At 46.2% G+C, this 23,091-nt stretch overlaps 1 protein-coding gene across 1 annotated transcript in view; it reads left to right on the forward strand.

The window, feature by feature from the left end:
* Positions 1–8,044: 8,044 nt before the first annotated feature.
* The window catches only part of TIAM2 (TIAM Rac1 associated GEF 2), a 507,083-nt gene continuing 492,036 nt past the window's right edge, over positions 8,045–23,091 (forward strand). The window contains exons 1-2 of the mRNA XM_066596062.1: positions 8,045–8,123; positions 12,638–12,790. The gene's annotated coding sequence lies outside the window, so the exon portion shown is untranslated. The remainder of the gene's footprint in view (positions 8,124–12,637; positions 12,791–23,091) is intronic.

Consider the following 23,091-nt stretch of genomic DNA (forward strand, 5'->3'; position numbering starts at 1 on the left):
GGCTTTTGATAGAGTTGGATGGAAATTTCTGGAAGCCACTCTGAGGGACTGGATAATGGCTCTGTATAGTAACCCGTCAGTCAGGGTTAGGGTTAATGGAGCCTTGTCAGACACTATTTTTATTCATAATGGAACAAGACAGGGCTGCCCACTGTCTACTTTCTTATACATCCTAACGATGGAATCCCTGGCTAATGCTATCTGAAGGAATAACTCCATCATGGGCATTAGGGTGGGACACGCGGACCATAAACTTTCCTTATTCGCAGATGACCTTCTCCTATACCTGTCCTGTCCGAGGGAATTCCGGTGCTGTTACAGGAGTTTAGTAGATTCAGCGTAATGAGCAACTTTAAAATGAATCTCCAGAAAACGGAAATAGTGAATGTTTCCCTCCCACAGCCTGGGGCGCTGCATCTGAAGAGACAGTTTCCATTAAAATGGCAAGACAACTCCATTAAATATCTGGGTATTCAACTCCCAGTTGATCCCTCCTGCACATTCAATCTAAACTTGAAACCATTTTTAGCAAATCAAGAAAAAGATTTAAATAATTGGAATCCACTCTTTATTCTGGAGAGGTAGAATTAACTCGGTTAAGATGGATTCCCTCCCAAGGTTCTTATGTATGTGCCAGGCATTTCCCATTCAGTTACACGGGCCCTTTCTGATGCACATTCGTTCCTTAATCACCAAAATAGTTTGGAGAGGCCGAAGACCCAGACTAAAATACAGCATGCTTGCTAGAGCCAAAGAGAAGGGAGGTCTCAGCCTCCCGGATTTTTCCTTATATTACAAGGCCAAGATAGCAAATTTTGTGCTGAATCTTCTCAAGCATCGCGAGTCTAAGCTATGGATCGAAATTGAGCGACCTAGAGCCCAGGTTGACCCAGGGGGTATTCTGGATCCCGGGTGGTCTGCTTAGAGACTCCTCTAGTGAGCCAATTGGTGGATACCTGGTCAGGTATTGTTGGAAGGAACCCGTTGCTTTCAGTCCTGGGCCCTCTCACTCCACTGCTGGCCAATCCCCAATTTAAGGCCTTCAAGCAGCGCAAATCCCTGATGACTGCTCCTGCGAACCCTATGCCATTCCTGAGAAATGTGCTGGGCCAGTCAGGGCTGAGACCCCTGGCAGAGTTCTTCGTGGAGGCCCGCATCCCGCCAGAGGCATGAATGGAATATTTACAGTTCAGGGGCTCGCTGGACTCCCTGACACCCGGGTCGAATATAGCCAAAGCTCTCACTCCTTTCAAGCAAATTTGCATGTCCACTGATTCTCCGAGAAATTTGATTTCATAAGAATTTTCGTTGAGTTGGAAGGGATCTCTAGCTTCATCGGATCCAATTCCCTGCTCAGTGCAGGATTTACTAAATCATCCCAGACAGATATTTGTCCAGCCTTTGTATATTTCACTACCATATAAGATGTTGCTGGATCGGGAGATGGGGGACGATCCCCCGAGGTATGTGAGGGCGTGGGAGGAGGAGTTGGGAAGACCTTTCCCTCTGGTGGTTTGGCAAAAGGTTTTTGTTCTGACACGTAAAGAGACTGTCTTTTCCAGACTACAGGAACTCAATGTCAAGATATTGTCATGGTGGTACAGAACCTCTGAGGGGCTACGTCAAAGGTTTCCTTAGTCCTCCCCCTTGTGTTGGAGGTGCTCCAGTGGAAGGGGTAATATGTCCCAGATATTGTGGGAATGCCCTCTCTGGTGGATGCTCTGTGGGCAGACATAACAAGGCTATATAACAGCTTATGTGGTGAAGACATACTGCTCACCTTTGAGAAAGCAGTGTTGTCCATGTTCCCGGGGTCCATCTCAAAGACTAAGAAGGGTCTGTTGCGCTTCTTTGTCCAGGCGGTCAGACAAATCATCCCAAGCTTTTGGTGCTCCACTTCTTACCCTTCCAGGAGCCATTGGGTAGAGGTGGTCAACACGCTAGCGAGATATAAGGAGATGAGGGTGGATAAGGGATGGCTATAGAGGGGTTCTATGTAATTTGGCAGCCCTGGCTGGACTTCAGGGCAACCCCCAGGGTTACAGAGTGGGTGGTCCGGGGTCAGTCTTGACATAGATTTGTCGTCCATCCTTCTCTGCTTATATAATGGGGGAAAGTGTGGCTCTTGCGCTTGTCAGCACTATGGGGTAAGCCCCTCTCTCTTAACAGTCTAGTCTATAGAGGTTCCAAACTACATGGACACAAGGTCTTTTTTTTGGCATGCCAAAGGGCAACCCCAAACCCCTTACCCCCTTCTCCACCACGCCCTCCTGTTTACCTTTCCCATCCACGTTCTAAGCCTTGGTTTTATTTTCTCTTTTTTTCCTTCTCCTTGTTTTTGTTTCTATTTTCATTATTTGGCTAGTTAGATCTTTATTTAAGTGAAAAATTTCGGATAGAGTCTATCGAGATGTAGGCTACCAGGTTGTGCGTTGAAAGTTTAAGAATGCTATTGCCTTGCATGGTGCAATTCTGTACTTGTTGTAAAACAGATTGGATTGCTTCATATATTGTGTGTACTTTGTCCTAATTAAAAGTTTTTAAATGAAAACTCCTCCTCCAGGTTATCAGCTGTGACTAACAGCTGACAACCCATCCTGCTTCTGATTGATTGTAGAAGCAGGCTTTAATCCCCGCCATAATTTTACATACAGCTGGGCTTTAAGCCCGGGACCAAGCTCCGTAAATTTACACTGTTTGGTCCTAAATGGGTTAAATATATATTTTTTTCTATAGTGCACATGAAAATGAGGATTTACACCGCAAAATGGATACCCCTGTTTGTCCTGTGTTCAAAAACATACCCATTGTGGCCCTGAACCTATGTCTGTATGCACAACGGCGCCAAGACCAAAAGGAGCAGCCGGTGGCTTTCAAAACAAAAGTTTTGCTTGAAGGCATTTTAGGCTCCATTGCACACTTGTACAGATTTTGAGCTGCCAAAATGATAGAGAACCCATACAAATGACCCCATAAGGCTCTGTCCTAGGCAGTGTTGTTCAATATTTTTATAAATGATCTGGAGGAGGGAATTGATGGCAAACTGATCAAATTTGCCGACAACACAAAGCTAGGAGGGATAGCTGACACTAGGGAAGAGAGAGAGAGTATTCAAAAAGATCTAGAAAAGCTTGAACAGTGGGCGGCGACTAACAGAATGGTATTTAATGAGGAGAAATGCAAAATCCTACATCTGGGCAAAAAACATAAAAAAGCACATACCGAATGGGAGGAATTGGGCTAAGCAGCAACACATGTGAAAAGACTTGGGCATACTAATAGATCATAGACTGAACATGAGTGAACAATGACATGCACCAGCCAAAAAGGCAAACACAATTCTGGGATGTATTAAGAGAAGCATAGAGTCTAGATCACATGAGGTCATTATCCCCCTCTACTCTTCCTTAGTCAGACCTCGGTTAAAGGGTCTGGGAATGTTTAGCTAGCAAAAAGAAAGGTTGAGAGAAGACTTAATAGCAGTTCTATTTTTATTTGCACACGGAAAGACTAGAAGCAATGGGATGAAACTGAAAGGGAGGAGACGCAAATTAGATATTAGAAAAAGCTTTGTGACAGTGAGGGTGATCAGTGAGTGGAACAGGTTAAAACAGGAGGTGGCAAGTTCTCCTTCAATGGAAGTGTTCAAATAAAGGCTGAACAGACATCTGTCTTGGATGATTTAGTGAATCCTGCACTGAGCAGGGGGTTGGACCCGATGACAATGGAGGTCCCTTTCAACTCTACCATTCTATGATTTTGAAATCTAGACCCCTTAACAAATTCATCTAGGGGTGTACTGCATATTTTAACACCACAGTTTTTGAATGAATCTAAGCAAAACAGAAGGAAAAAAATTACAATTTTAATTTATTTGACAATTATGTCATTTTAAAAAGTTTTTCTTGTACAGCACACATATACACTACCGTTCAAAAGTTTGGGGTCACATTGAAATGTCCTTATTTTTGAAGGAAAAGCACTGTACTTTTCAATGAAGATAACTTTAAACTAGTCCTAACTTTAAACAAATGCACTCTATACATTGCTAATGTGGTAAATGACTATTCTAGCTGCAAATGTCTGGTTTTTTGTGCAATATCTACAAAGGTGTATAGAGGCCCATTTCCAGCAACTATCACTCCAGTCTTCTAATGGTACAATGTGTTTGCTCATTGGCTCAGAAGGCTAATTGATGATTAGAAAACCCTTGTGCAATCATGTTCACACATCTGAAAACAGTCTAGCTCGTTACAGAAGCTACAAAACTGACCTTCCTGTGAGCAGATTGAGTTTCTGGAGCATCACATTTGTGGGGTCAATTAAACGCTCAAAATGGCCAGAAAAAGAGAACCTTCATCTGAAACTCGACAGTCTATTCTTGTTCTTAGAAATGAAGGCTATTCCATGCGAGAAATTGCTAAGAAATTGAAGATTTCCTACAACGGTGTGTACTACTCCCTTCAGAGGACAGCACAAACAGGCTCTAACCAGAGTAGAAAAAGAAGTGGGAGGCCGCGTTGCACAACTAAGCAAGAAGATAAGCACATTAGAGTCTCTAGTTTGAGAAACAGACGCCTCACAGGTACCCAACTGGCATCTTCATTAAATAGTACCCGCAAAACACCAGTGTCAACATCTACAGTGAAGAGCCGGCTGCGGGATTTTGGGCTTCAGGGCAGAGTGGCAAAGAAAAAGCCATATCTGAGACTGGCCAATAAAAGAAAAAGATTAAGATGGGCAAAAGAACACAGACATTGGACAGAGGAAGACTGGAAAAAAGTGTTGTGGACGGATGAATCCAAGTTTGAGGTGTTTGGATCACAAAGAAGAACGTTTGTGAGACGCAGAACAAATGAAAAGATGCTGGAAGAATGCCTGACGCCATCTGTTAAGCATGGTGGAGGTAATGTGATGGTCTGGGGTTGCTTTGGTGCTGGTAAGGTGGGAGATTTGTACAGGGTAAAAGGGATTCTGAATAAGGAAGGCTATCACTCCATTTTGCAACGCCATGCCATACCCAGTGGACAGCGCTTGATTGGAACCAATTTCATCCTACAACAGGACAATGACCCTAAACACACCTCCAAATTGTGCAAGAACTATTTACAGCAGAAGCAGGCAGCTGGTATTCTATCGGTAATGGAGTGGCCAGCGCAGTCACCAGATCTGAACCCCATTGAGCTGTTGTGGGAGCAGCTTGACCGTATGGTACGCCAGAAGTGCCCATCCAACCAATCCAACTTGTGGGAGATGCTTCTAGAAGCGTGGGGTGCAATTTCTCAAGCTTACCTCAACAAATTAGCAGCTAGAATGTCAAAGGTGTGCAATGCTGTAATTGCTGCAAAAGGAGGATTCTTTGACGAAAGCAAAGTTTGATGTAAAAACAATGTTATTTCAAATACAAATCATTATTTCTAACCTTGTCAATGTCTTGACTCTATTTTCTATTCATTTCACAACGCATGGTGGTGAATAAGTGTGACTTTTCATGGAAAACACAAAATTGTTTGGGTGACCCCAAACTTTTGAACGGTAGTGTAAATGAAGACTTTTACCCCAAAATGGATCCCCCTGTTTATCCTGTGTTCAGAGACATATGCATTGTGGCCTTAATATTATGTCTATATTCACAATGGGGCCCAAACCGAAAGGAGCATTAAACTTAATCTGTTTTTTAACTTTTACGTGATCACTATTATCCATTGGATAACAGCAATCACGTGACCAGATGCTGTTCACCATAGCCCTCGGTCACTGCTCTAGGCTCCAGTAGCAAAGGGATTTTAAATTTTCAGGGCCCTCTCCAGCTTCTGCGCTTATGTTCGCCACTTTGCCAACAGGCACATGCGCCGAAGTTGGTGAAAGATCCGCAGATCTGATCCGTGAGGGGAGATGAAACAGACTTTTTTTTTTCTACACTTTTTTAAACTTGTTTTTTTTACTTTACATGATCACTGTTATCCATTGGACCTAATAGCTCAATGTTCACGCTGCGGAATTCTGCAGCATGAAATAAACCACTGCATGTTCTAAATGCCGCGAAAATATGCGCGGCCGGCTTCCATTGTAGTCAATGGAAGCCGGCCGTCATGGTATACTTCTGCTGTAGCACAGCAAAAGTATTGCGTGAATACGTGGCCCCGCCCAACGCGTCATCTGACGCTGCCGGCGCGTCATGCATTGTATTGCGTATGTACGCCGACCCTCCATGCGGGACATGTACAGAAGATCCAGAGTGGTAAGTATGGGGGTTTTGAGGGGATGCGGTGGCAGACTCCGCTGCAATATTTTGCTAGCAGAGTCTGTCACGGCCGTGGGCATGAGCCCTAAGGGATAACCTTGTGACGCAGAAATGTCCGTACGGACTAATTCAGTCCACTGTGAAAGGTCCCTAACGCTGACAGCATTGCAGGTAGGTTAGTCAGTGGCTGCTGTGTAGAGGCTTTGTCTGCGTCATTTCAGGGACGGCTGTGTAATTATGGTGTTTATAAATGAAATGTGTTCTTTTAATAAGATTTAACAACTAGCCAAAAATAAAGCATCGGGCATAGATAACATACCAGCAGAGCTATTGCTATCCACACAACGACTACAGAACTGGAAAAGATCTGTCTTTATCCCGCTACCAAAGAATTGCTCCAAGTACCGAACAATAGCCCTCATTCCGCAGGCAAGCAAGATCCTTCTCAAAATTATACAGGAAAGACTGAGATCCATAGTTGAAGCGGCACTCCCTGATGTGCAGGCAGGATTCCGTTGAGGGCGCAGCACCACGTTACAAACCTGTGATGGAACATGGAAAAAGCTCGAGAATACAAAAAGAATATCTACATGTGCTACAGCAACTACACCAAGGCCTTTGACTGCGTTGCCATGACAAGCTATGGCCGGCCCTACTAGAGCAAGGTGTATCGGCACATTTAGTTAAGCTAATAGAATCACTTTATACCAATCAAAAAGCCACTGTGAGAACACAGTATGGGGACACATACTGGTTTGGGAATCGTCAAATGGGCCTCTACCTGAATTTAACGACTGAAATTATAACTGCAAAAAATGGCCAAATTCAAATCAAAATGTGGTCCAAGAATTCTTGTGAGAGTTCATCTTCCCTGGCTCAAGAATTGACCAGGCTGGATAATCTATTCCAGAGATAAACCATAGGATATTACTGGGGCGAAGCACACTGCTAAACATGGACAAATTCTGGAAGAGTAAGGATATCGGTATAGCAACTAAATGCCGGTTTCACCATAGCCATGTATGGATTTGAAAGCTGGACTGTGAAAAAAGCTGATAGGAGGATTGATGCGTTTGAGCTGTGGTGCTGGTGAAAGCTGCTGTGTATACCCTGGGCGGCGAGAGTAACAAACAAGAGAATCATACAAGACCTGATATATCACTGGAGGGCAAGATGACGAGACTCAGATATTTTGGCCATGTAATGCGAGCAGAGTCACTAGAAAAATCTATAATGCTTGGACAGATCAGTGTTAGGAGAAGACCCGGCCGCCAAAAAACACGATTGCTAAAACTGTCAGAGCCGATACTGGCATGGATATCACACAACTGAAAGCAGTGCAAAACCAAAAAACATGGAGGGAGCTCGCCTTTAGGGTCCCCGAGGGTCGTGAAGGGCTAACAACAACAACAGCAGCAGCGTCTTTATGGCAGAACAGATACACGAAGCGCGCAGTTACGATGTTATGTTCTGCTGAGGTAACATGAAAGCTCCTGGCTGATTGGTTGTTAGGGGCAACTGAGACTGATGTTTGAAGACAGTTTGATGAATCTGCCTGAAGTTTGAGTAGAAGTAAACGATGTCCCGTGTGAGGAAGCTAAGGCGGCGGTCCGGCCACAAGCAGGGAGGCCCGTTCATCCCACAGACCGCTTCCCAGAGCTCCATCTGTAACGGCTGTGGCGCCGGGACAGTACATGCGGCCCCGTCAGCCACATCCTGACCGCCGATTGGTGGGCGGGCAGTGTGGAGGCGTGGCCATGCAGGCGAAGGCTCCCTAGACATCGCCCAGACTGCGAGGAGACGGGACGCGGCTGTGCATGCGGTGGGAGCTGTGTGCCCGCCGGACGCTTCTTGCCACACAAGCCGGCAGCAGTGAGAGGTGAGTGCAGACTGAGCGCACAAATCCACCTCCTAGACTCCATGCAGCGGAGGGGGACCCGTATAAATGCCATCAGACAGGAAGGCTGGCAGCATATACATGTATAGAGAGCTCATGCAGCACATCTGTAGGCTTTATGTAGGAATGCAGATAGAAGGTTATCATGATGGGCAAACCGAGCAGCTCTAAAGAGTTAAAAGATGCATTGAGCTCTACTACATCTGAAATGTAGTGCTGCTTGCGCTGCCGTAATGGACCTGTAGATGGATGTTCTGGGATTTATTGTTTTCATTCACCTCCTGGTGGGAACTACAGGCTGCAGATCCGGGACATCACTGCAACTTGCATCAGCGGATCATTATCCTCAGTACATTACAGATCTGAGCGTTTAAGGGGAGAAACAACGCAGATCTCCAGAGTGCTGCCATGCTGTGCGCTTTCCATCAGAGTGCTGCCATGCTGTGCGCTTTCCATCAGAGTGCTGCCATGCTGTGCGCTTTCCATCAGAGTGCTGCCATGCTGTGCGCTTTCCATCAGAGTGCTGCCATGCTGTGCGCTTTCCATCAGAGTGCTGCCATGCTGTGCGCTTTCCATCAGAGTGCTGCCATGCTGTGCGCTTTCCATCAGAGTGCTGCCATGCTGTGCGCTTTCCATCAGAGTGCTGCCATGCTGTGCGCTTTCCATCAGAGTGCTGCCATGCTGTGCGCTTTCCATCAGAGTGCTGCCATGCTGTGCAGTGTGATTTATGTGCATCATCAGAGTGTTGCCATACTGTGCAGTGTGGCTTATTTACATCAGAGTGCTGTAATACTGTGCAGTGTGGCTTAGATCAGAGTGCTGCTATACTGTGCAGTGGGATTTATTTACATCATAGTGCTATAATATTCTGCAGTGTGGTTTACATCCTAGTGTTTTGATACTGTGCAGTGTGATTTACATCAGAGTGCTGCGATAATGTGCATTGTGGTTTATTTACATCAGAGTGCTGTAATACTGTGCAGTGTGGCTTAGATCAGAGTGCTGCCATACTGTGCAGTGGGATTTATTTACATCATAGTGCTATAATATTGTGCAGTGTGGTTTACATCCTAGTGTTATGCTACTGTGCAGTGGGATTTACATCAGAGTGCTGTGATACCGTCCTAGATTAGAGTGCTGCAATACTGTGCAGTGTGCTAGATTAGAGTGCTGCGATATAGAGTGTGCGGTTTATATCTGGTTGCTTTTTTTGTGCTTGTAATTTATTAGTGTTCTCTCTTGATGATCTATTGGAAATACTGTGTAGTCATACTTGGTGGAGATTCCTATTAAGCTATCAGTAGGTGTGGGTGACACTATGGTTTCTGGTAGTCACGGGTGTATTATGGTACGGTAGGCTATAGTTGGACCAGTTGGTGGCATATAACACAAGTGATGACAAGATGATCCGGGCTTTTTGTGCTCTTATGTGTCAGTGCTGCCAGGTGTTGAACATTTAATTCTGTGCTAATGAGTCATTGCAGCAACACTGAGGTTTGTACACTTTGAAGTATGGATGAGGCAAGTATCTAATGATTTACTGTGTTATGTCACATAAAAATAACAATTGATATCATGAGTGCAATGTTTTATCTGCAACACTAAAGGTACATTAATAATAGCAATACTAAATATTATTATTAGGGGTGTGGACAGATACAATGTATTGCACATCCCTGAGTAGCTGCACATACCGGTTGTATACACTGCTAGGATAGATCACCAAGAGTTGATCAGTCTGCCGCCTGGGATCCCAGCTGATGAGGACTTACTGTCAGCACCGCAATACAGTGGTCGGCGGGGAAATTGCTACTTCGACCTGTGTGGTGGCTGGTACTTGTAACTGCAGGCGCAGCTGCCATTGATTTTAATGAGACCCCAGCCTGCCGACAAATGGAACTGTGAATTAGCAATCGCAGCAAAGATGCTACTGTCACATACAGTGCTATTAAAGGGGTTTTCTGAGACATTGAAAATTCTTTTTTTTTTTTTAAATCATGTAAAGTGAAGAAAAAAAATTATTACTCGCCTATTCTGGTCTTATGTTCGTGTGGGCAAGTGAGCACCGGGCACATATGAACATTACCGAAGATAGGGAACACCAGGTGGAACTACCACCAATTAACGAATGGTAAAGGTGATTTACCCGCAACGATTATCACTCAAAATTTGTTCAAATGATTTCTTTTGAGCGATAATCCTGCAGTGCAAATGCTACCCTTGTTAGCTTTCTGACTAAACAATTATTTTTACTTCTGCATAAAAACCATCCTTTACTTGGCCAGCTGATAGCAGGGACTGTGCACTGTGATTCTCCACAGGAGTGCTGATAACATTGTTATTAGGCGGCAGCCCAATGAGAACAATGGACATGCATTTACAGAACAGACAACCTGCTGTTCTGTAAATACATTTCCCCATAGCTCACTAAAATGCAAGTCATGTTAATTAGCTACTAATGGTCATTAGCAGATAATTAAACCATCATTTAGCTATGCAAAATGATCGCTCAAAATTGTCACTCAAACTGTCTTTTGAGCAATCATCTTTGCGTCTAAATGGGCCTTTAGTGACCAAGGACCTAACAAAGACTGACAATAACCAAGACAAGAACAGTAGAATACCAGGCAAGCACCAGATACAAACAGGAAACACTGAAAATCATAAAACACTCACCCGCATACCTGCACACCTAGCCAGATGGAATAATTAAAGAATGTACAAAGTATTGATTTGTATATTGGCCAAGACTACTAAGATCGCAAGCCACTTCAAGGCTCCTCGTTGTCTTCTGGGTCCCAACACTACCAAGACCACTATAGCCAGACTTGCACACACATGATACAACAAGACACCAAAAGCTGCACCGAAAAGGCAGCAAGACGCAAATCGCACAGCAACCTGCACAGACAAGGAAACATGACTGCTCGCCCAGGAAAACCAGCAAACACTGAAAGGAGCTGGTATATATATAAGCACAGACCCTGGGGATTGGCTGACCTGAGCAAACCACACCCAGCCAGCTAAATCAACCACCTGTGGAGCTGTGCTGCTAGAAACACTGATTCCAGCACAGCACAACCCTAACTTCTGGCTGCTCCCCATGTACGCTGCAGCTCCAGCTCCCGCCGCTCAGAATGCAGAAGAAGTGGGAACATTGTGCACGGACTGCTAGGCCAATCAGAGGCTTTAGCGACCATGGAAGAATCCTTACTGAAGCCTGTGACTGGCAGAACGTGCACAATGAATGACATGCGACCGTCTCTCACTTCTTCCGGGTTCTGCATGCTGGAGCTGCAGTGCTGGACGGATAGCAGAGAATGCCATTTTTATTAAATTTAATTCCTTTTAACTTTTTTTGACATCCTGAAAAAACCGTTTAAAACAGGGTGACTGCAGAAACATAATCTCGTTCTGGAAGATAATGGGCCTTATGCGTTAGATGGCAATATATCAGTTTTGCCCAGAACAACCAACCACATTCCAATTTTCATATTCTCAGGGCTTCAATTAAAATAAAAAGCTAATGATATTGGTTACCATTGGCAGCACTGGCACTTGTGTTTAACTGAGCATTACATTGCATTTCTTTCACCACCCTGTCTGTTTCATTGTAAAATCCCAACTTTTCTAAAATCCCTACCTTAATTTGACTTAAATACTTTTTGTCATATTAAATTACATTGTTCCCAGCAACTCTGCCCTAAGAACACACAATAAAATCCCCCCACGGCCATTATTCTTCTGATCTGCTATCCCGATGAACTCCTATTACCATCAGCTAATACTGACAGCACAGTGATCACAATATGGGGTGAAAATAGTTGAGGGACATTTATTTAAAGGGTTCTCCAGGGCTGTTATGTCATCAGGATAGGTCATCATTATTAAATCATTGGGGGTCCGACGACTGCTGATCAGCTGATTTGAAGTGGCTGCAACACACTGGAACAACACAGCTCGTACATCAGGGATTATTTACTATTCAATATGTAACAGTTTTCTAGTGCAAACTACACTAGAAAACGGTCATATATGCTTGTCCCACATGTATCATGTGCTTCTAGACACTTTTGTGCAGTTTTTCCGACTTATCCAGAAAGAGGGCCTTACCTAAATAGCGCCACAAAGTCTAACATTTTAATTATTTATCATTCATCTAGAGCGCTGAGAGGTGAGTATAAGCCTATGTGTTATTTTACTGCATGCAGAAGGGGTTTTACCTACAATATATAACTCCGCTAACCTCTTTAAAAGAGGCGTATGATAATGTAAGGCCTCCTTGTCCACAGGTGATATTTCACTGCATTACCCGCTGCGCTAATCCGCACGCGGGTAACACAATGAACGCTTTCCATGGGATAACTATGGAAAGCGCAGCCCGATGTACACAAGCGGAAAATCGCAGCGATTTTTCACTCGTGTATAAAAATTGTGGCATGCCACTGTTTTCCGTGATAAACCTTTCATAATGATAAAGTGTTCTCCCGCGGCAGTATATCGCAACGCCTGTGGACAGACGGCCTAAAAGAGGACCAAAAGATCTGGATGGCAAACTCTTCAGCGATAAACAAAATCTAGGAGAAGTCTTGCTGACAATCTGGGCCAGAAGGAAAACAAAAGGGAAGAGGACGACTGCGATCAAATCTGTGAGTCATTGAGTGTAATTTTTCATTTTGTCCCTGTTGACATCTATAAATTACACTTTATTACTATATTTTTATTTAGATTCCATAGTATTCTATAATAACTTTGTCAGATACCAAGTAGGGAACCTGTAATATTCCCATTCCCTCTGTATGGAACAGGTGTTCAGTCACAGACAAATTTCCTACAAACCACCATTAGTATTAGTGTACTAGAAGGAAACTTTGTGCTGTTGTCCAGAGATACGCCTGCACCCACAGCATTCTGTGGATATTATCACAAGAAGGAAATGATAAAGATGCTTATTTATTCACTGCAAATAACACATATATATTGCAGTTATTCTAATTATCTACATCACAAATATGTGTTTATGAACACTTGTGTATTTATATATATATATATACACTAGAGATGAGCGAGCACCAAAATGCTCGGGTGCTCGTTACTCGAGTCGAACTTTCAGATGCTCGAGAGTTTGTTTCGAGTAACGAACCCCATTGAAGTCAATGGGTGACTCGAGCATTTTTGTATATCGCCGATGCTCGCTAAGGTTTTCATTTGTGAAAATCTGCAAAACACAAGAAAGTGATGGAAACGACACAGAAACGAATAGGGCAGGCGAGGAGCTACATTTTGGGCTGCATCTCAAGTTGAGCTGAATTCATGAATGGGTGTGAGTGAGGGATGCCTCTGATTGGTCAGGCTGTGACCAATCAGAGGCATCTCATTCAGCAGGCGGGGATTTTAAATCCCCGGCTGCTGAATACTACTCACAGCTGTTTAGAGCAGTTCAGGAGAACTGCAGCCTGCCGCGCTGAACTCCGTCTGCCGGGACCAGGTAAGTATATATATATTTTTTATTTTTACACATTTCTGGATGAATTGCAGGGAAGGGCTTATATATTTAAAGGAGATGTCCCGCGCCGAAACGGGTTTTTTTTTTTTTTAACCCCCCCCCGTTCGGCGCGAGACAACCCCGATGCAGGGGTTAAAAAAACCACCCGCACAGCGCTTACCTGAATCCCGGCGGTCCGGCGTCTTCATACTCACCTGCTGAAGATGGCCGCCGGGATCTTCTACCTTCGTGGACCGCAGCTCTTCTGTGCGGTCCACTGCCGATTCCAGCCTCCTGATTGGCTGGAATCGGCACGTGACGGGGCGGAGCTACACGGAGCCGCTCTCTGGCACGAGCGGCTCCATAGAAGACTGCTGAAGACCCGGACTGCGCAAGCGCGGCTAATTTGGCCATCGGAGGCCAAAAATTAGTCGGCTCCATGGAGACGAGGACGCTAGCAACGGAACAGGTAAGTATAAAACTTTTTATAACTTCTGTATGGCTCATAATTAATGCACAATGTACATTACAAAGTGCATTATTATGGCCATGCAGAAGTGTATAGACCCACTTGCTGCCTCGGGACAACCCCTTTAACCCCTTCCCGACAATTCATCCCGCGATCGCCGGCAGCCCATTGCTTTCAATGGAGTCGGCTGTATTGCCGGCTCCATTGAATTCAATGGGCTAACATCGTTCTGCCGGGACCAGGTGAGTATATATATATTTTTTATTTTTACACATTTCTAGATGAATTGCAGGGAAGGGCTTATATATTTAAGCTCTTCCCGACAATTCATCCCGCGTACGCCGGCAGCCCATTGCTTTCAATAGAGCCGGCTGTATTGCCGGCTCCATTGAATTCAATAGTCAGTGCTCGTTTAATCGAGACGAGTACCGCGTGGTGCTCGTCTCGAGTAACGAGCATCTCGAGCACCCTAATACTCGAACGAGCATCAAGCTCGGACGAGTATGCTCGCTCATCTCTAATATACACACGAGGATGATTTAAAAATTACCTGCACTCTGGCTGTAGAATTTCTTTTATTAACTTTCAAAAAGACAAATACATTATTTTTCTACATAATCTCCCTAATTTTCAATACACTAACATACTTGCATATTCCTCGTTTAAATACATCACCGTCTTCACCTCTGTCTGCCATGTGAGTTTGGAGGTGGCCCAGGAGCCGCGCTCACTTCATACCTGGTGGCTATCAGTGGTTTCATACAGCTGACAACGGCTGCCGTTAGAGCTAGCTCTAGTAGTTTACATGAGCATTAATCTACACAAATGTCTCACAAAAAAATTCTTAAGATGGATCTGTTGATGGGGGGGAAAAATAAAAAGTTATAGCTTTTGGAATCTAGGGATGAAAAAAACCAACAATGAAAAACTGAATAATAGTCAGTTCCTAAGGGGTAAAGTAGACAATCCTGGAGAGAATGAGGAGGGTCGAACAGTGCACTTCAGAATGTGACTGTTCTATGTCGCGATTCCATTACTTGTCACTGACTCGAATTCTGAGGCTGCATTACTGAGAAATTCTTTGTGGTGCAGCACTGCCACTTACAAGCCAGTAAGTTAGGGTGGCTTTACACGGATGATTATCCACTGAAAAGTCGCTCAAACAAGCAGTAAACATGAGGCCTGGCATACTGAGCATGAAATCACTCAGTAGTCCCTAGTCAAACTACTAACGACAACTTGTCTGTATGTTTGTGTGTGAGTGCTTCTGATCCTCCACCCCTGGTAATGTCATCGCTCCGCTCCCTGGTGACGCCATCGAAGGTCCTACAACATAAATAAAACACAGAGTCTGACTGACAGAACAACACAGTTAGGGCTCTTGGAAGGGAAGGATAACAGGGCCTCAAACGTATGCAAAGTCTCACCAGCAGCACAGAGGTAGCCCCACTTCAGGGTCAGACTAGTGAATGCAAACCCCAGGCAGGAGCCCAAACCAGACGGGTTCCAAACAGTTGTCCAACCAAAAAAATGACTGGCAGCATAAGCGGATGTAAATGATGAAAAACTTATTAACCCATCACGATAACAGCGACGTTTTGGCCGTAATGGCCTTCCTCAAGCTTATGGAGGCCATTACGGCCGAAACGTCGCTGTTATCGTGATGGGGTAATAAAACGTTTTTCATCATTTACATCCACTTATGCTGCCAGTCACTTCTTTGGTTGGATAAGAGGGCCTCAGGGACAGTTGATGTGGTGTTATCACTGTAGGAGGAGGAAGGGATATCAATCTCCCTACTGTCTAGCCAGTCCAGCATTAATTAGCACTAGAGGGAGGGTGGCTTTGGGCCAAAAAGGGGGACGTCTTCTCCAACACATTTCTCCACCCATGGAAGAAGTACAATGGAGGAAGTGCAGGAGGAGGAAGAAGATGAGGGGGATAATATAGATCCAGAGGCAGTGGGCTATGTAGTGTTTCTTCAATCCATCACTAACTCCAACTATTCAACGTGCATGGCGGGATCAGCTGGAGGATACTCTAAGGCCTGACTCTGAGGAATGTGAGCCATCACCCTTAGGCACTTCAAGGCCCACAAGTGCTTTTAGGCTGCAGTGCTTGCTGATGCACCGACACATAGCTCACATCAAAACATTAGATCAATACTGGGTGGCCACCCTCCTTAATCCCTGCTGCAAGGCCATAATGACATCTCATTCTATCAGTAGAGAGGGACTTCAAAATGCAGCACTATCAGGACAGACTGTTAATTAGGTTGAGCACAACAATTTCCCATGGCCAAAGGGATGCATCCACAATGGATCACAGCTCTGCGACTCATGGAAGACAAGCAGTAAGCCGTCATAGCAGCAACACCACCATTGGCAAAGGAAGTCTAACAGGTGTGGCATAGTTTTTTTTCAGCCCATTGCAGCCTGCAGTAAAAGCACAAAGTAGGACTGACAGTCACAGGCAGTGCTTATCCATGATGGTCGAAGAGTACATCAGTTCCCGTGTGGATGTACTCAGGCATGGTGTTGGCCCTTTTGACTGCTGGGTGTCTAAGCTGGACGTGTGGCCAGAGCTGGAAAATTTTGGAGGTACTTGCTTGCCCCGCTGCCAGTGTGCTATCAGAAAGGATGTTTATTGTTCAATGTGTATTTTATTGAAAAATCAATAAGGTATACAGTCAGTCATATATGCATTAAAGCTTCTCTTTAGTATACAAACATGAAAACAAGAAAAAAGAAATATTAATAATGAACTATCGTCGGCACAATACTGTAACATCTGATATCTATCCGTATCTATGTTTTCTCCTTTAAGTATTTAACTAGATTCTTCCTTAGGTGAACCCAAGTCGAGTGTGTGTGCCTTCTGCCTTAACATTCATTAGTATACTGTAGCTAAACAACAGAGATTTTGAAGTGTTTAAGTTCCTAGGCGGAGGAGGATGATCCTCCCGTCCTCTGCTGTGTGCTCAGTGTCGGTGCTGCCAGCTTCGACACCAACCTTGCAAGTGGTGAGAGAGAGAAGGGGGTGGGGACAACAGTGTGTGAGAGAAGAAGGTGGATACAGAGGGAGTTATCGGGAAGGTGGGGGGGGAGGGTTCCTCTGCGGCCCTATATGGGCCAGTATGGACAAGGGCGTGACCGGCCGGCGGCGGCCTTCCATGTGCGAGTGTCATCTGTCTCCTTAGCATATACTAGTATACTAGATTTCTTTAAGGTTGGAACACACCATTCGTTACCCATGGGTTGAGTTTGGGGGATGAGCGGAAGCTTATCCAAGTTGCCCATGTAGCGTAGTGTTTGGAGTATTTAGAGTCGTCTCTCGCCCTCAGTTCTTCCATATGCATAATGTCGTCCATGGCTTTTACTCACATCAGGCGTGTAGGGGGTTCTGTGGTGTTCCACAGCTGAGGTATCACCTGTCTTGCAGCTAAAAGGAAGAATCTGAGTACTCCCTTCTTGTTTGATTTTATGGAGCCTGGTAGGATAGAAAGGAGGGCGATCTCTGGGGAAAAGGATATTTTTCCCCCGGTGAGGGAATTGTATAGGGCGTTTATCCCCGTCCATAATGGGGAGACCCTTGGGCAGGACCACCAAATGTGGATCATCGACCCTAGGCTGTCCAAGCATCTCCAACAGCTACTACTGACGTTGGGGTACATTTTAGCTAAGCGTGCCGGTGTGCGGTACCACCTAGATAAAATTTTGTAATTTAGCTCTTGGTGTCTCCCAGAGATCGACATTTTATGGGTCATGGTTAGCGATTTGCCCCAGTCGCTTTCCTCCAGGTGTCGTCCCAGGTTCCTTTCCCAGCCTTTTTTGAATCTCGCCTCAGTGTCTCGCGCCTCCTCGGTTATCAGCATGTCGTAGACCACGGATATTTCACCTCTCCTTTCCGGAGATGCCTCACATAGCTCTTCGAATGGTGTGGATTGCTGCGTTATCTCTGACGTCTGGCTTTGTGTTTGAATGAAGTGGTTTAATTGCATGTGTTGGAACCACGCACCGGCCACCAGGGCTCTTCTATTGATTGGATCCTGCCTTCCTTTATTACATCCCGGAGTCTAGAAACCGGTATCTCCAGCCTATCTAGGAGGGGCAAGCCCCGAGCACCCAACGGAAAGTCTGGGTTACCTACTAGCGGTGTCCAGGGGCCGGGTATTGATATCAACCCTGATCTTGCTGCGAAGCTGTCCCATTGTCTTAGTATTGTATCCAGAAATGGTGATACTGTGATCCCCCTTCTCCCTAGAACACTCCCTGGGCTTTAAATGGAGCTGAGTCTTGCTCAAGTTCCACCCAGCGTTTTGAGGTTCTCCGTAGCATTATATCAAGCACACATTTGCTTATTGCTGCTTTATGATATTTTATGAGGTCTGGGAGTCCCACTCCTCCCATTGCCTTTTTTTGTGTTAGGGTTTTGTAGCTTAGCCTAGGCCTGGAGCTACTCCAAACAAACCTCGTCAACGCTCTTCTTAGTCGTGTGAAGAAGCTTTTTGGGATTTGGATCGGCAGAGTCTGAGCTAGGTAGAGGAACCTGGGGAGGGCATTCATTTTGATCGTATTGATCCTGCCAAACCATGACAGGTTTAGAGATCTCCACCTCCCCAGGTCCCTCTCCAGCGTCGCACAGAGGGCTCCGTGGTTGAGATTAAATAGATTGTCTAATTTGGAGGGGATATGAACTCCAAGGTATTTGATATGGTCCTCTTTCCATCTCAACGGGAAGCTAGATTTTAGCCTGGTGGTCTCTGAGGGAGGTATGGTTATATTTAGGATTTCCGACTTGTGTATGTTTATTTTAAAGTTGCTAAACTGGCTATATTTTTTGAACTCCTGTAGCATGATTGGTATACTGTTTTGGGGGTCGGTCAGGAATATAAGCAGGTCGTCTGCAAATGATACAATTTTGTGTTCGGAGTTTGGGGTTTGATATCCTCTTATGCCCGGGTTCTGCCTTATCGCATTTGCGAGGGATTCCATGACTAACACGTAAAGGGTGGGTGATAGGGGGCAACCCTGTCTCATGCCATTGCGGATATCTACCGGATTTGAGAGCCTGCCGTTGATCCGAATCCGCGCCGTGGGGCTGTCTTATAGGGCCATGATCCAGCTACGAAGCCTGGGTCCAAGGCCTATTTTTTGAAGTGTGGCTGCTAGGAAACCCCAATCCACCCTATCAAATGCCTTCTTGGCATCAACCGAGAGGAGGCATAGGGGTATCCCTTCTTGTTTGGCTCTTCCAACCAGTGACAGGGTTCGTATGGTGTTGTCCCTTGCCTCGCGGCCCTGGACAAACCCCACTTGGTCTCCGTGTATCAGCCCTGGCACGAGGGGTTGTAGTCGTGTGGCAATTATTCTGGCAAAGATTTTTGTGTCCACATTTAAGAGTGAGATAGGCCGATAGCTCCCGCATTGAAGTGGGTCTTTGCCGGGTTTCGGGATCACTGTTATGGTTGCTTGCAGTGCCTGGGGTGGGAACGGGGAGGTCCTGGAGATCGCGTTAAATGATTGGCATATTAGAGGGACTATCAGGTCCCCAAAGGTTTTATAAAATCTGGGTGTGAACCCATCGGGTCCTGGGCTTTTACCGATTTTGAGTTTCTGTATTCCCTCCAATATTTCCTGCTCCGTTATGTCATCCTCCAGTTCCTCCGCCTCCTTGCTGGAGACGGGTCCCGGGGCGTACTCGTCTAAGTATGCTGCCATACCCCTGTCTCCAGGCCTCTCGTGGGTCGCCCTGCCATCTCCTATGTTGTAAAGGTCTTTATAATATCTATGAAAGCACTCCGTTATTTCTGTACTTGTGTGGACTTTCCTCCCTTCTGGAGAAGTAAGCGCAAATATGTATGAGTGTGATTCCTGCGGGTTGAGCGCTCTCGCCAGCCAGGCACCGCACTTATTTCCATATTCGTAATATCCCCCTCTCATTTTATCTCTGGCGCAGAGGGAGGTCTGGTCCATCAAAGCCAGGATTTGGTGGCGTAACGATGAGATCTCTGTTCCTAGGGGGGCCGTTGCTTTTGTTTTATTAGCTTGCTCTGCAATATCTAGCTTGGTTATCAGGTCTGTTAGTTTACCGTCTCTCTCTCTCTTTTAAGTCTGGTGCCGTGGGAGATAAATATCCCTTGAATGACGCATTTCAGGGCCTCCCATTTAATAGGCGGTGCTGTTTCATCTGTCTTGTGGATTTCTATGAAGTTTTTGATAGTCTGACGTATTTCGTTTAGGCAGCATGAGTCGCCAAGAAGATTGTCGTTCAAGCGCCAGTGGCGTTGTGTGTTTCCCATGTCTCCTTTCTCTAGAGCCCCGTATACCGGCACGTAGTCCGACCACACAATCCCACCAATCCAACTTGTGGGCATTAGGTCTAGGAGGCCATGTGAGACGTATAAGTAATCCAGCCTGCTGTAGCTGTTGTGTGCTGAGGAATAGTGGCTAAAGTCCTTGATCTCTGGATGCAAAGTCCTCCAGAGATCAACGAGTCTAAGGGCTGTCAACTGTCTCCGTAGTCTACACGTAGCCGCCAGGGAGATGCCAGACTTACCTGTTGACGAGTCAAGGCGCGGGTCCATGCATACGTTTAGGTCCCCTCCGAGGATAATCGCGGTTCCTGAGGCAAATCGAGCTAGTTCTCCCAGGGCTCGGATCCCGAAGGCTGTTTGACCTGAGTTAGGGAAATAAACATTAGCTAGTGTAATCACTTTAGCTCCTAGGTCTATTTTTAGGAAGAGGTACCTGCCTTCCGGGTCAGCCTCGGAAGCGAGGAGATTGTAGGGAAGGTTTTTATGTATAGTTATGGAGACGCCGCATGTTTTTTTTATCGGGATGGGTGCTATGATACCATTGGGTATAGGATCTGTTGTTGCATTTCGGAACATTACCGGTTTTGAAATGGGTTTCTTGGAACATAACTATTAGGATACGTTTTTTATGCATGTGGGCGAGGATCTGTCCCCTCTTAGAGGGGCAATTTAGGCCTCTCGCGTTGTATGTGCAGAAAGATGTGTTCGTCATGTTGGAAGATTTTTAGCTTTGGCCGCCGCCGGGAGGAGGAGGGGGGGGGGGATGAAGGAGAGAGTAGAAAGGTAAACGTAGTGGGGTTAGAAGGGTGGCAGACTTGTAAGAAACTGACAGTCTGGGGAGAGTGTCCCAGATTCTCGTGAGTAGGTGTTCGTCTGGTGCGAGCCAGAGATTAGACGGCACTTAGTGGCGTCTAGCCTACTAGGGGAGGTGGGTAGAAACTCGAATGCGAGCCTCCCGCATCATCCACTGGATAGTCAAACTTAAACAGGAAAAATCCCCTATGGGGGATCTATGTATAACCCGCAACTCTTTGTTAAAACACCGTTTGAACTTCAGACAGCCTTCTCGTGGCTTGGTCGGACTCGGTAGCTTGTTTATTCGTTGGCATTTCCAAGTGTGGTCCATGTCGATCAGGGTAGTTCCTGAGTTTAACATATTAACAGACCCTGTAGTATGCGTCCACATTGTCCTCAGGTGGGGGGGTGGTTCCAGGGCGACCCCTGCCCCTTCTCTTTTCTGGTCGTGCCTCGTGCCAGGTCTCCCTGGGTGCTGTGGCAGGTAGTGATGGTAGTGCGGGCCAGTCCGGTATCGACACCATGGGGAGTTCCAGAGTCCCCAGGAATTTTGGCAGGTCCGCTGGGCTTCTAAATGTTGCTGTTTTGCCGTTCTTGGAGGCTGTCAACTGGAACGGATAGCCCCATCTGTACAAAATGTTGCGCTCTCGTAGGGCAATTAGGAGTGGTCTCACTGCCCTCCGGAGTTGTAGTGTGTGCCGCGCGAGGTCCGGAAAGATTGTTATGGGAGACCCGTTGTGGCTAAGGACTGGGTTGTTGTCTCGGCTTCTTTCATTATTGCCTCCTTGTCCTTATAAAAATTGATCCGGCATATCACGTCTCGAGGCTTTCCTGGTTCTTCTGGTCTAGGCCCCAAGCTTCTGTGAATGCGATCTATCTCTACCGGTTTAGAGCGATCGCGTTTCAGGAGAGAGCTGAACATGTTGCATGCCCAGTTTTCCAGTTGCGGGGGGGTCACTTCCTCAGACAGGCCTCGCAGGCGGATGTTGTTGCGTCGGTGCCTGTTCTCCAGGTCGTCTAGGTGTGTTAGGATGTCTGCCAGCTGCAGAGATTGGGCATTGATGACTTGGCTATGAGCTTCTAGCAACGTGAAGGCTTCCTCCTGAGATTCCTCCACTGTTTGCAGCCTGTGACCTACATGCTTCAGCTCTTGTTGTATTAGGGCTAGGGCTTGTTTGTGGGAGTTCTCTAACCTGTGAAAGTCACTTTTTGTGGGTAGTGATCTTAGATGCTCCCTCCAGTCCCATACATCTTCCTGTGACGGGTCGTCTGGGGGATCGTAGTCAGGTGAGGAATTGTGGCGGGTGTTCTCTTTCTGGCCCCTAGCCTGGTAGCGGCTGCTGGTTTCTGTTGGGCCCTGGCCCCAATCGTCGGGGGTCCTCTGTATTTGTGGCGTGGGGAGCGTTTTTTGCTTGACCACCTGGCTTCTTGTTGGTGTTATACTGTGGTTCCCATCCTGAACACTGCTGTCTTCAGGCATATTCACTGTGGCAGAGGGCCAGGCATGTGTTATGGTTTGCCTGCTGGGGCCTGGGTTCTCTCTGGGTCTTCTGTCATGCCCCTGTGTATGGTGAGGAGGTATGCTGCCCCCTTCTTCATGTGGGGGTGTCTGGGCTGCAGGGACTATGTCCCTCCCGGGGCTTGTGTGTCTCGCATATGCTGGGCTGGAGGACATGTTGCTCTCCTCACTGATCTTCCCCCCCCCCTCCCGGTGACTCTGCTGAGTGGTGTGGGTTCACCTTATCTGCCGGCGCTGGTGTTCTGCAGGACGTCGCTTCTTCCTCCGCTGGGCTGGAGTGTCGGCGATCCCCGGCCAGGCTTGCTGTGTTCCGCGCCTGCTTGCCGCTGGCTGGAGGTGAGGGGGGGTTACATGTGCGTTCCGGCG

This window comes from Eleutherodactylus coqui, chromosome 3 (assembly GCF_035609145.1).
Source record: "Eleutherodactylus coqui strain aEleCoq1 chromosome 3, aEleCoq1.hap1, whole genome shotgun sequence".
NCBI classification, from domain to species: Eukaryota; Metazoa; Chordata; class Amphibia; order Anura; family Eleutherodactylidae; genus Eleutherodactylus; species Eleutherodactylus coqui.